The sequence below is a fragment of the Aptenodytes patagonicus genome, chromosome Z (genome assembly GCF_965638725.1).
Source record: "Aptenodytes patagonicus chromosome Z, bAptPat1.pri.cur, whole genome shotgun sequence".
Classification (NCBI taxonomy): Eukaryota; Metazoa; Chordata; class Aves; order Sphenisciformes; family Spheniscidae; genus Aptenodytes; species Aptenodytes patagonicus.
The window spans coordinates 28,659,003-28,671,599 of record NC_134982.1 but is presented as its reverse complement, the minus strand read 5'-3'; positions in this window follow the sequence as shown (position 1 = coordinate 28,671,599).

The following is a 12,597-nucleotide window of genomic DNA, read 5'->3' as shown; positions in this document are numbered from 1 at the left end:
CCCGTTGTCTGACTCAATTCTTTCTGGGGTGCCATGTCGCCACAGGACTTGCTTTTCAAGGCCCAGGATAGTGTTCCGGGCGGTGGCATGGGGCACGGGATATGTTTCCAGCCATCTGGTGGTTGCCTCCACCATTGTAAGCACATGGCGCTTGCCTTGATGGATTTGTAGGAGTGTGATACAATCTGCCAGGCCTCCCCATATTTATATTTCAACCATCGTCCTCCATACCAGAGGGGCTTTAACCGCTTGGCTTGCTTGATCGCAGCGCATGTTTCGCATTCATGGATAACCTGTGCAATAGTGTCCATGGTCAAGTCCACCCCTTGATCACGAGCCCATCTGTATGTTGCATCTCTTCCTTGGTGACCTGGAGTGTCGTGGGCCCATTGAGCTATAAATAATTCACCCTTATGTTGCCAGTCCAGATCCACCTGAGCCGCTTCAATCTTAGCAGCCTGATCTACTTGCTGGTTGTTTTGATGTTCTTCAGTGGCCCAACTCTTATACGGGTATGTGAGCATCTACGTGACGGACTTTTACAACCAGGTTCTCCACCCGGGCAGCAATATCTTGCCACAATGCGGCAGCCCAGATGGGTTTGCCTCTGCGCTGCCAGTACTGGCTCCGCTTCCATTGCTGCAACCACCCCCACAGGGCATTTGCCACCATCCATGAGTCAGTATAGAGAGAGAGCACTGGCCACTTTTCTCGGTCAGCAATGCCTAAAGCCAGCTGGATGGCCTTTACTTCTGCAAATTGGCTCGATTCACCTTCTCCTTCAGTAGTTTCTACAACTTGTCGCATAGGACTCCATACAGCAGCCTTCCACCTCCGATGCTTTCCCACAAGACGACAGGACCCATCAGTGAACAAAGCATATTGCTTCTCATTTTCTGGTAGCTTATTACACAGTGGGGCCTCCTCAGCACGCGTCACCTCCTCCTCTGGCGATATTCCAAAATCTTTGCCTTCTGGCCAATCCATGATCACTTCCAAGATTCCTGGGTGACTGGGGTTTCCTATTTGAGCCCGTTGTGTGATCAGTGCGACCCACTTACTCCATGTAGCATCAGTTGCATGATGTGTACAGGGGACCCTCCCTCTGAACATCCAGCCCAGCACCGGCAGTCGGGGTGCCAGGAGGAGCTGTGGTCAGCTTCAGTGCTGATCACTTCCAAAGCAGCTCGAACCCCTTCATATGCTGCCAATATCTCTTTTTCAGTTGGAGTATAGTGGGCCTCAGATCCTCTGTATCCCCGACTTCAAAACCCTAGGGGTCAACCTCGAGCCTCCCCTGGTGCTTTCTGCCAGAGGCTCCAGGTAGGGCCGTTCTCCCCGAGCTGCGGTGTAGAGCACATTTTTTACATCTTGTCCTGCCCGGACTGGCCCCAGGGCTACTGCATGAACTGTCTCCTGTTTAATTTGTTCAAAAGCTTGTCGTTGCTCAGGGCCCCATTTGAAATCATTCTTCTTTCGGGTCACTTGATAGAGAGGGTTTACGATCAGACTGTAATTTGGAATATGCATTCTCCAAAAACCCACGACGCCTAAGAAAGCTTGTGTTTCCTTTTTGCTAGTTGGTGGGGACATGGCTGTTATTTTGTTGATCACATCCATTGGGATCTGACGACGTCCGTCTTGCCATTTTATTCCTAAAAACTGGATCTCCTGTGCAGGACCCTTGACCTTACTTTGTTTTATGGCAGAACCAGCCTTCAGCAGGATTTGGACTATTTCCTTCCCTTTTTCAAAAACTTCTCCTGCTGTGTTGCCCCACATGATGATGTCCTCAATGTATTGCAGGTGCTCTGGAGCTCCACCCTGTTCTAGTGCAGTCTGGATCAGTCCATGGCAAATGGTGGGGCTGTGTTTCCACCCCTGGGGCAGTCGGTTCCAGGTGTACTGGATGCCCACACAAATGAAAGCAAACTGTGGCCTGCACTCTGCTGCCAATGGGATTGAGAAAAACGCATTAGCAATATCAACTGTGGCATACCACTTGGCTGCCTTTGACTCCAGTTCGTACTGAAGTTCTAACACGTCTGGCACAGCAGCACTCAGCGGTGGCGTGACTTCATTTAGGCCACAATAGTCTACTGTTAGTCTCCACTCTCCATTAGACTTCCGCACTGGCCATATGGGACTGTTAAAGGGTGAGCGAGTCTTGCTGATCACTCCTTGGCTCTCCAGTCGACGAATCAGCTTATGGATGGGAATCAGGGAGTCTCAGTTGGTGCAATATTGCCGCCGGTGCACCGTGGTGGTAGCGATTGGCACCTGTTGGTCTTTGACCTTCAGCAACCCCACAACAGAGGGGTCCTCCGAGAGACCAGGCAAGGTGGACAGCTGTTTAATTTCCTCTGTCTCCAAGGCAGCTATACCAAAAGCCCACCCGTACCCTTTTGGGTCCTTGAAATACCCTCTCCTGAGGTAGTCTATGCCAAGGATGCACGGAGCCTCTGGGCCAGGCACAGGGGGGTGCTTTAGCCACTCATTCCCAGTTAGACTTACTTCAGCTTCCAATACAGTTAGCTATTGGGATCCCCCCGTCACCCCAGAAATACAGATGGGTTCTGCCCCTATATAGCTTGATGGCATTAGGGTACACTGTGCACCGGTGTCTACCAGAGCCTTATATTCCTGTGGGTCCCATATGCCAGGCCACCGAATCCACACAGTCCAGGAAACCCGGTTGTCCCTTTCCTCCCCCTGGCTGGAGGCAGGGCCCCTCTAATCCTCATCACAGTACTCGTTTCTCATTTCTTGTACATACAAGTCAGAAGTCTCTTCATTAAGATCAGAAGTAAGATTGGCCCTTCTACCCTGTCTGGGGAACTGCCCGCTGGAAACTGGAGCAGCAATTTTCCTGGAAGAGCCCCCTTCTGTGATTGTTTTCCCTTGCAACTCACATACCCGTGCCCCTAGGGCTGAGGTAGGTTTTCCATCCCATTTCCTCATGTCCTTTCCATGGTCACGCAGGTAAAACCACAGGGTGCCCCGTGGTGTGTACCCTTTATATCCTCTCTCTTGAGCAAAAGAACGCTGACTCCTAACAGCCGAGATACTGGTCCGTACAGGTGGGGAGTAGGACCTATCCTGTCTGAGTTGCTGGACCTCCCAGGACAGTTTCTCCACAGCCGAGATAAGGGAAGATGAGAGACTTTCTTCGTATTGCTGGAGTTGACCAGCCAATTCATCCACCGTTTGTTCCTTTCCATCTTTCCAGGTCATCACTGCCAATGAATTGGCATATGACAATGGTGAGCTCCTTACAAATTTCCGCCACATGCGTCGTGCGCACTTGACTTCATCTGGATCTTTGGATAGCTCTTCATTGCTCAGGTCACCATAAATCACCTCCAGCACAGCTAATTCTCTCAGGAACTGGATACCCTTCTCCATGGTGATCCACTTGCCTGGGCAAGATATGACATCTTCCTTGAAGGAATACCTTTCCTTCACGCCTGACAAGAGTCACCTCCAAAGGCTGAGGACTCGCGTCCCTTTTCCAATTGCTTTGTCAATGCCCCCTTCCCTAGAAAGGGATCCCAGCTGCTTGGCTTCCCTACCCTCTAATTCCAGGCTACTGGCCCCATTATCCCAGCAGCGGAGCAGCCAGGTGACAATGTGCTCACCTGGACGACGGCTGAAATCCTTTCGTATATCTCACAGCTCACTCAGGGATAGAGATCGGGTGGTCACTGCCTCGTTTATGAGTTCTTCCTCTTCTTCCTCCCCGAGCAGTTGCCGGCTCTCCTCCTCCTGTTCTTGTGATGGCCCTTCTCTAGGGTACTCTGCCTCGTACACTTCTTCCTCCAGCCCCCTTTTAGAAGAAGCTTCTTCCTCCCTTACTAAACGAGCTGACTTCCGCTTCCAAGATTTCTTCTTGTGTACAGGGGCGACTGATACCGGCACAGGTTGGCTCTTTGGTTCAGCCACAGGGCCTGTTGCCGGGGTCTGAGTGGCCGCAGGGCCAGTTGCCAGGGTCAGAGTGGCCACAGGGCCTGTCGTTTTACTGTCAGAGCCAGAGACCTTCTCTTCCCTTTGAGGGTACTGAATGGTGTTGAACAGGGCTCGGTAGGCATGGGCCAGGCCCCAGCACGTTGTAGTGATCTGGGTCTCTCTGGAGTCGCCAGGGTGACATCATACTTTGTCCAAATATTCTACTAACTTTTCAGGATTCTGCACTTGCTCAGGGGTGAAGTTCCAAAACACTGGGGGTGCCCATTGGCCTAGGTACTTGCCCATCTTGTCCCACACACCCTGCCACTCGTAACTATCCAGCCTTGGGGCAGATCTCTGGATGATATTCTTAAATTGCTTACCAACTTTAGACAAAACCAAAACAATATTTCAAAGAAATACCAACAGAAGTATCTTAACTACCCAAGGATGTTCAAAATACTGAAAAGTTACTGTAATGAAGGAGGAAACATCCTAGAAGAAGGTAGCGACACTGCCATTCTGTATTTCCTCTGTAAAAAAACTCTCAGAGGAAGAACTGTAATTGCTAGTTGTCTCCACAAAGTGGTATCGGAAGTACAGTAATGGCTTCAGTATGACACTCAGATACCAAATTAAGCTCAAGGTCAGTGTGTTAAAAATAAACCTCCCAAGCAGAACATCACCAATCACTGCAGACCACAGCAAACTGCAAAACCCAACGCTAATCTCTAACATGTACAGCAAAAAAACGAGCACGATGCAGATTAGATAAATCAATATCAAGAACAGAGGAACCGACATTGTGACCCACAACTGTTAACAGATATGAATTCCTTAATACACTCCAGTTAATCTGTTATTATCTCAAACCCTTCGAGCCCCACGTTGGGCACCAAAAAGGACTGTCATGGTTTAACCTCAGTCGGCAACCGAGTACCACACAGCTGCTTGCTCACTTCTCCCCCCACCCCCGGTGGGATGGGGGAGAGAATTGGAAGAGTAGAAGTGAGAAATACTCGTTCGTTGAGATAAAAACAGTTCAATAATTGAAATAAAATAAAATAGTAGTAGTAGTAATAGTAATAATAATAATAATAATAATAATAATAATAATAATAATAATAATAATAATAATAATAATACACAGAGCAAGTGATGCACAGTGCAATTGCTCACCACCCGCCGACCGATGCCCAGCCAGTCCCCGAGCAGCGGCCCCCCCGGCCAGCTTTCCCCAGTTCATGTACTGAGCATGACGTCACATGGTATGGAATGTCCCTGTGGCCAGTTTGGGTCAGCTGTCCTGGCTGTGCCCCCTCCCAGCTTCTTGTGCACCCCCAGCCTTCTCAGTCGGTAGAGCACGGGAAGCTGAAAAGTCCTTGACTAGCGTAAGCACTACCTAGCAACAACTAAAACATCGGTGTGTTATCAACATTGTTCTTGTACCAAATCCAAAACACAGCACTGTACCAGCTACTAGGAAGGAAGTTAACTCTATTCCTGCCGAAACCAGGACAACTGCATAAGGATAAGCACTGTTAAACAGGTGTAACTGCTCCTACTAATAGGGCTTCAGCTGTTCCAACAAGAGCAAAAAATTAAAGCTAGCAACTTTTACGTGTAGACCACTGTCAATGGTGCTAATGAATGCAAGGGCCTTTCATGTTTGTAATGGTCAATGTGAGCAACTCCCACTCCCATTTGAATTTAGCTGTATTTTTTCCTAAGTTCATTCTATGATTTTGTCTGCAGCCTTGATCAAATGTAGCCTGCCTTCTGCATAGTACAGACCATGAATAATCAGAGTAATTCCCACATCAAGCCTTGAAGTTACAGCTAAACTACCAATATCTTCAAATGACACACAATCAAACATACTCCGTGTCAATTTGTTCCAAAGGCAAATTCCTTTGCTGAAAAAGAGTTATAATTTGAATTTTATTGCTAATGTCTGGCATCATGTTCCAGCCACTAGACCTTCATTACATTTCTGTCTGCTAGATTAAGCAATACCATAGTAGCTGATTTGTTAATTTGCTGCATTTATGGCCCAAGATCAAGTTGCTTTTTTGCTTGGGGGTAAAAAAAGGCAGGTATCTCCATTTATCAGAAGCACTGACATAACTTCTTTTTGGCTGCTTTCCCTTCCCTCTGGGTGTTATTTTACTTTTATCTGGTCAAGTCACTCATCCATAACTCAGTTTCCATTAAACATTCAGCACATGGTTCATTCGCATCAGCGGGGTCAGCTGCAGCGATGAACAATGGCCCGGTTGTGCTTTCAGGACTCCTCAGCAAGGAGATACATATAGATTTGCTTTTCAGTACATATCACAAAAATGAAGAACATGATCAAATGGTTGATCACAACAATAGACTCAATAGAAAACAGAAATAGAAGGATTTTGCAGGAGCGTTTACCCAGCAGCCAGAGGAAAGGAGAATGAATCCACTCTTGGAAAGACTTCAGGACCAGTTTGTTGTGAAGCAATGTAATCACCTAGGGTTGGATTCAGCAGCTACACAACTCCCCCAGGTTTGGCATTCCAGTCTTCAAACACACTCCCATCCCAGCCTTGGAGACAAAAGAAGCTGCTGGCTGCCCTAGCCTTCAACTGATAGCACTCCAGGGCTGCATCACTTTCTGACTCTGTGCAAAACCAGCCAAATCTTAACTGAACTGTCTGAGCAGGCAATTCCCTTATCCATATGCCTTGACTGGGTGGACAAACATGATCTTCTCACCAGTCTTGCCAGCTAACCCAACCTTGGACATTCAGCTCAATTAACAGCACCAAAAGAGGATGCGAATCCTCTCCCCTCATAGCTCAGTAGTCACGCTGCTTCCTGGAGTGCAAAGGTTCACTGCCTCATCATGCCTCCGTCAGAAAAGAAGGCACCAGCCACCAGGAGAACAGACATTCAGAGCCATCTCTCTCAGACACTATGCAAAGTGTCACGTGTTTAACACAAAACATTTCAGTTTAATTTGAAACTGTCTGTAAGCAATACCCAAATTTCACGCTACCATCAGCTAACCTGGCAATTGTGGAAAGCCTCTAAGGCAGCTGAAACCCTTGTCAAATCAAGTTCATGTCACTCTACCCCTCAGATAGACTTGAACACCATGCAGAACTCAGCAGTTCTGTTGTTAAGAAATTTGAAGTAGATTTCGAAAAAATCTGTCAAAAAAACCCAACCAAACAAAAATAGTAGAATTATGACAGCAGAGAAAACTCTGTTTTGATGAAATGGTAGCCAAATACTCTTGGACTAAACAAGTGAGTTCCTGCTGCAGGTTAAACTAGCTTGCAGAGTGCAACACATTTCCTTAACGCAACCCAAACCTCCACTTTCTGCATCTGGTCATCTGAAGGGAACATCTCTGCATGCCTAAGTCTGTGTTTTTTCTTGTTGGGATCCACTGCAGCCCAGCCCTTGTCTCCACTCTTTCCCAAGGCTGCAATATTGAAGCTCATCGTCTGTCATGTTTATCTACTCCAACAGCCTTTAAATGCTGCTGGGTAGGATCACTGCCCAAAGGGTTATCTCTAGAGTGGTGGGACAGAGGCCACCTCTTCTGCCCCCTTGCCTGGTGACTGCAGTGAGCAGTGCCTCACCAGGGGGAGAGTGCAGCCTCCAAGGCACTGGGGAAGGTGGCAACGGTGCCACGGTGCCAGCAGCAGCTCTGTGGTGTGCGCATCTGTCCAGCAACTGAAATTAAAGCAGCTCACTTCATGTAGACTGAAACAAAAACTTCCAGGTAAGTGCTCCGGGTAATTTTTTCTTTAGTATCTCCACTTCTCACTAGTTCGATTTATGAAATGCCTCAGGTTTCTGAAACTGAAATAAAACTACCCACTTAATGACCATAGAGAAGCAAAATGCTATGGCTACTTAATTTTAGGATGACTCAGTTCTTCATATCTTCGGCTTTTTATGGCTTTATGACTTCAGAATCTGATTTGGCTGCCTTGGTTTCAAATGAGGACAAGGCATGCAGTGCAAGAAGACATACTGTGTCTGTTCCCAAAATATATGTACAGAGATTTTAAATAAATCTTCATTTAAGAAAGCCATAAGAGAGAATTCCAAGACACTTCAGCCAATGAAAACAACACAGATAATACAATTAGCTGGCTGGTCTTGAAAATTATAATGCTGGTGTGCTCTAATGAAACAGAGGCAGTGTTTGCTCTGCCAGCTGAGTGGACGGAGTCCTGCTCCAGCTCGGTTTCTGGAGGCAGCTCCATCCTCAGGAGGCTGTGTTTTCCAATCACTTGCATGCCAACGGCCAGATGCTTTTCTGGTTCTCCTCTACCTTATAGCAAGGCTGGAATTTGAGGCCTGGCAAAGAAATAAACCATCTAAACCTGCTCATGGTTTCACAGGGTACAACTCTGTTCTGCAAAGAAGAGGGATGAAGCTTTACCAATTGCAGGCACTCACATCCCAGTTGAGCAAAAGCTTGGAAATAAGAGTGCATTTTTAAGAACTCTATTAGCAATACAAAAGTCAGAGAAGTGACTCCCCAGCCGGCTGCGATAACAGCTGCATGTATTTTATCCCTGTTCAGTCCCAGCATCATCTGTTTTTTCAATTACTTGAAATGATTTTTCCAACCCAACAACTTTTTGTTGCTTTTTTGGTGATGTACATAATTTTACTTCTTTGGATGTATCTTCTTGACACAGCTTTTTTATATATAGCCTGTACCAAGCAGAATTCAAGACAAGAGGAAGAAATTAAGGTTAGCATAGGAACAAAGGATACCTTTGACAATTTTTCCTTGCAATACAAGCGGAGTAAAATATGAGTTATCTCCTAGTGATGGAAGCTCATAACTGTTGTACCAGTTCAGGCCCAGGGTAGCTGAGCACATGCACATGTCCCACTAAAGCCAATTAAATAGAAATTCAGCCATGCCACATGCTGATTGTATTAAGAGCCCCTGGACCTGCTACAGGACAGAAAGCAAGTTCTGGACTTCAAAGCAGCTTAAAGTAAATGAGAGGTAAGTGGTAAAATTTAATTTATATGGATATCTTAAGGCCATAAAGGAGCTGTGACTGCTGTATTAAAAGGTAAGAAACAACAGTAGGAAACAAAAGCAAGCATAACATTTCTTGGAGAAAGTAAGCTGATGCCTTCAATTCTGCCATTTCAAACCTCTGTAGGAGGAGGACTTCCACTTTTCTGCTAACTGAAATGTCTTGCAATTCATCTACAGCTAATTTTTCCATGTGTCAGGTTAAAATGCAAATACCACCTGTATTTTCATCCTACTTCCTATAGCACCTAGCAATTTAGCGCTAAAATATTTGCATGTAGTTATTTCCAACTGTATGATTTCCAATTCCTATTACGTTTATGAATAAATGGTGACTTGAAACTCTACAGTATAAGATGCAATTATTCTTATTTCCCAGCTGTTATGCTATGGTGGTAATAATGCCACCTTCAGCATCTCTGTATACTCTCTAATCTTCTCATCGCCCCAGGTAAAGCTTAGACTTGCCATCCTTTCCGTCTCAGAGAACAAACTCAGGCAGAGAAAAGAGGCTCAGCAATAGAAAAGCTGCTGCCTTTAATTAAATCACAATAAAGTCTCTAACTGTAGCCCAGGGAAGAGTCTTTTAAATAAACTCATATGTGTTATAGCAAACACTTAAGATGCAAGGTGGAAGTCAGTCACTGTTTTTTCAAATTAGCACATCTTTAAATTGGTTTCTACAAATAACACAGCATCATTAAAAACCATTGACCTGCCTTGAGCAAAAAAATCAGAGGCTCCTTCTTCTGCCCTCTCTGATGCAACTAGCAGTCTCCTGAGTCTTTCTGTAACCTCCCAGTCAAGCTGCAGTAAATTTTCAAGATTTTTCGTCGCACCTATTTTTTACAAGAAGAGAAACTGATAGGATCACTCAGGCTGGAAGATCATCTAGCCCAGCCTCCAGCTCATGACAGGATTGACACTAAATTTGGGCTGGGTTTCTTGGGCTTTGTCCCAGGAAGTCTTGCAGATCTCTAAGGAAGATTCTGCAGCCTTCTGGGGCAACATTTCCCAATGTTTCCAGGAAAAAGAACAGCCAAAATATAAGTTTCTTAACCTTTGAATAATTTTCTGTTTTTTGACTTTGCATTCAGCAATGTAGATGCCATACCAATGCCTGTATCATAGTTAAGTGATTAGACTACAGGGGTGGGTAACAACTTCGTTATTCACCTTTGACTTCATCGTCTTTGTTCTTTATACAGGTAGGTCTGTGTTTGCTGAAAGTGGACCTGAGGCACGATCCACAAACACTTTTCTCTCTGTGAGAAAAGTGTCTGAACCTAGTTAATGGCAAAGCAAATAGAAGTTTTATTTGGGCTGGAACTTAGATTATAGGCAGTTATCTGCCATTCTGCTTTCACAAGGATTTTTTTTTTTTTTGCCTTAGTAAAGCTCAGATATCCCTTTCCTCTTCCTTTCTTCCCCTTACTCATGTCTCCTGAAAAAGATTCCTCTTGTAAGTTATTTCACAAATTTGAAATGCATGTACATTTGCACATATTAGATGGTCCCCTCTGTCTTTGCTCTGCTGAAGAAGCCCCATGCTGGCTTTCTTCCACCCACCCTGCCCCATGCTGGCCGCATGGAGCAGCTGGACTATCAGTTAACCTGATTTTCCCATTCAGGAAGGATGCGTGGGCAGGGCACTAGTGCTGCTCCTGGCTGTCAGCACTGGTGTATGGGTCCAGCCCACCGTTTTGTTAGTGGCTGAAAACAGCAAAAATGCTGAATGTGTTCTAACATGGAACAGTTAAGTGAGGAAGAAAAGGAAATAATGAGCTTTAACAAAAGAGTCGCAGAGACGTTTGTACAACTTGTCTCGCTAATGAATTTATTAGGCTGGACATGGAGTCAGGATGATAGTATACACAAACATAAATGCCTCACTACCTATTTTCTTTGACATTGGAATAAAAGGATGTGAAAGGAAAGACTAGAAATTAGACACCTAATCTGTAATTGCAATTAAAACAGACTTGGCCTGTTGAGCATTTCTATGGCTGCTATGTCATTACTGTGGCATTTGAATCAGAATGTATAAACATGGGAAAACCAGTATTTGGGCAGCAAATGTGGATCATATGTGGCACACTAGCGCGTGTTTACAATGTGACCTTGATTTTTAGTTCAGGTATAATATCTGTTTCTATTTGGTGTTTTTACAGAACTTGTGGTTTTCTTGGTGGTGATAATTTCCACTCACATAGACATGATACTTCAGAACAACGTGATCTGTTAGCAAGATGCAGTAGATCTGTACTGAAAGTATCCCAGCGCTGTTTGGTATTTCAAGCTGATAGTTGAACACTCTATCCTGGTCCTGTTTTTTCAGAACTACTGGGCTCTTTGATTTTTCTATGGCTAAAGTATACTAATATTTATAGTACCAATCCTTCTTAGAAAAGGGAGAAAGCAAAAGCCATGAAACTTTGAACAAGGCATTTTCTCAAGTGAGACAGGAAGGAGCCAGATGGTATATTGTAAAGGGAGACAGGGACAATACATTTTCTTGCTACAGACCTGCCACGTATGCGTCTTGGCAGAGATTTGCTTAAGTGGAAATGCTTGCATATAGCATGGTTACTGCTGCCATCTCTGATTGAGGTAAACTAGACTTGAGTTAGTACATTTTGAAAATGAAGATCATTTAGGAAAAAATGCCATCTCCGCATGCACTTCTTCACTATCTAGGAAGCATGAGCTGCCTTATTTCAAACTAGTGAAATTACAGGTATCATTCAACCCAATTCAGTTAAAGTAGCACAAAGTTGCATGTTGATTAAAATTATTTACTTCAGCTAAGTTTAATGTGCTGGTGGATTATTTTTATAAATTTATGGTAGAGCAAACCACTCAAACACAAATGGGGATGTGTGTATATACATACATAAAGCCAGTTTAACTAAATAAAAAAATTTAAATGTATCATTAAACATCAATTTGTGTGTACAGAAGGCTGTGGCTTAGCCCTCTGGGATCCTAACATCCTCTTTTATTAACCTTTTTCCACGTGGGAACTCTCTACTTTATATACGAGTACTGATGTATGAATCTGTTAATACTGTCAATATTTCATTTTCTACAAAGTGTCTATAAATCACATGAAGTCAGGACAGCCCTGGGCAGACACGACAAGCCACTGAAGTAAGCAACGCACACTTTAAAAATAATTCTCATTTATTTCAGAAACAGTACATCAACGAAATACCTGACCTGTGCGTCCACAGACTCCATAAATAGTTTGATAAGCAATGAGTACTGTGCAACCAACCCACAACACCATAGGTTTTGAAGTGCTTAGCAAGATAATAGAACATCGGTGTTCCCATTTTACAGCTGGAACAGCTGAAAAAGAAAATTCAGATGACTTGTCTGAGGTCTTATAGGAAATCAGTGTCACGAATGGGGAAAAAGGCCCGTGACTCCTGACTCTCAAACCCAATCTTAAGCCATACATGACTTGACCATGACTAAATTTGTAAAGAAAAACTGAGACCAAAAAATGACTTGGTTCTTTCAACTCAAATAATAAACAAAGGTTTCTTATGGGTACAAGACATGGTCATTATTGCAGCAATGTGTGGATCGATAAG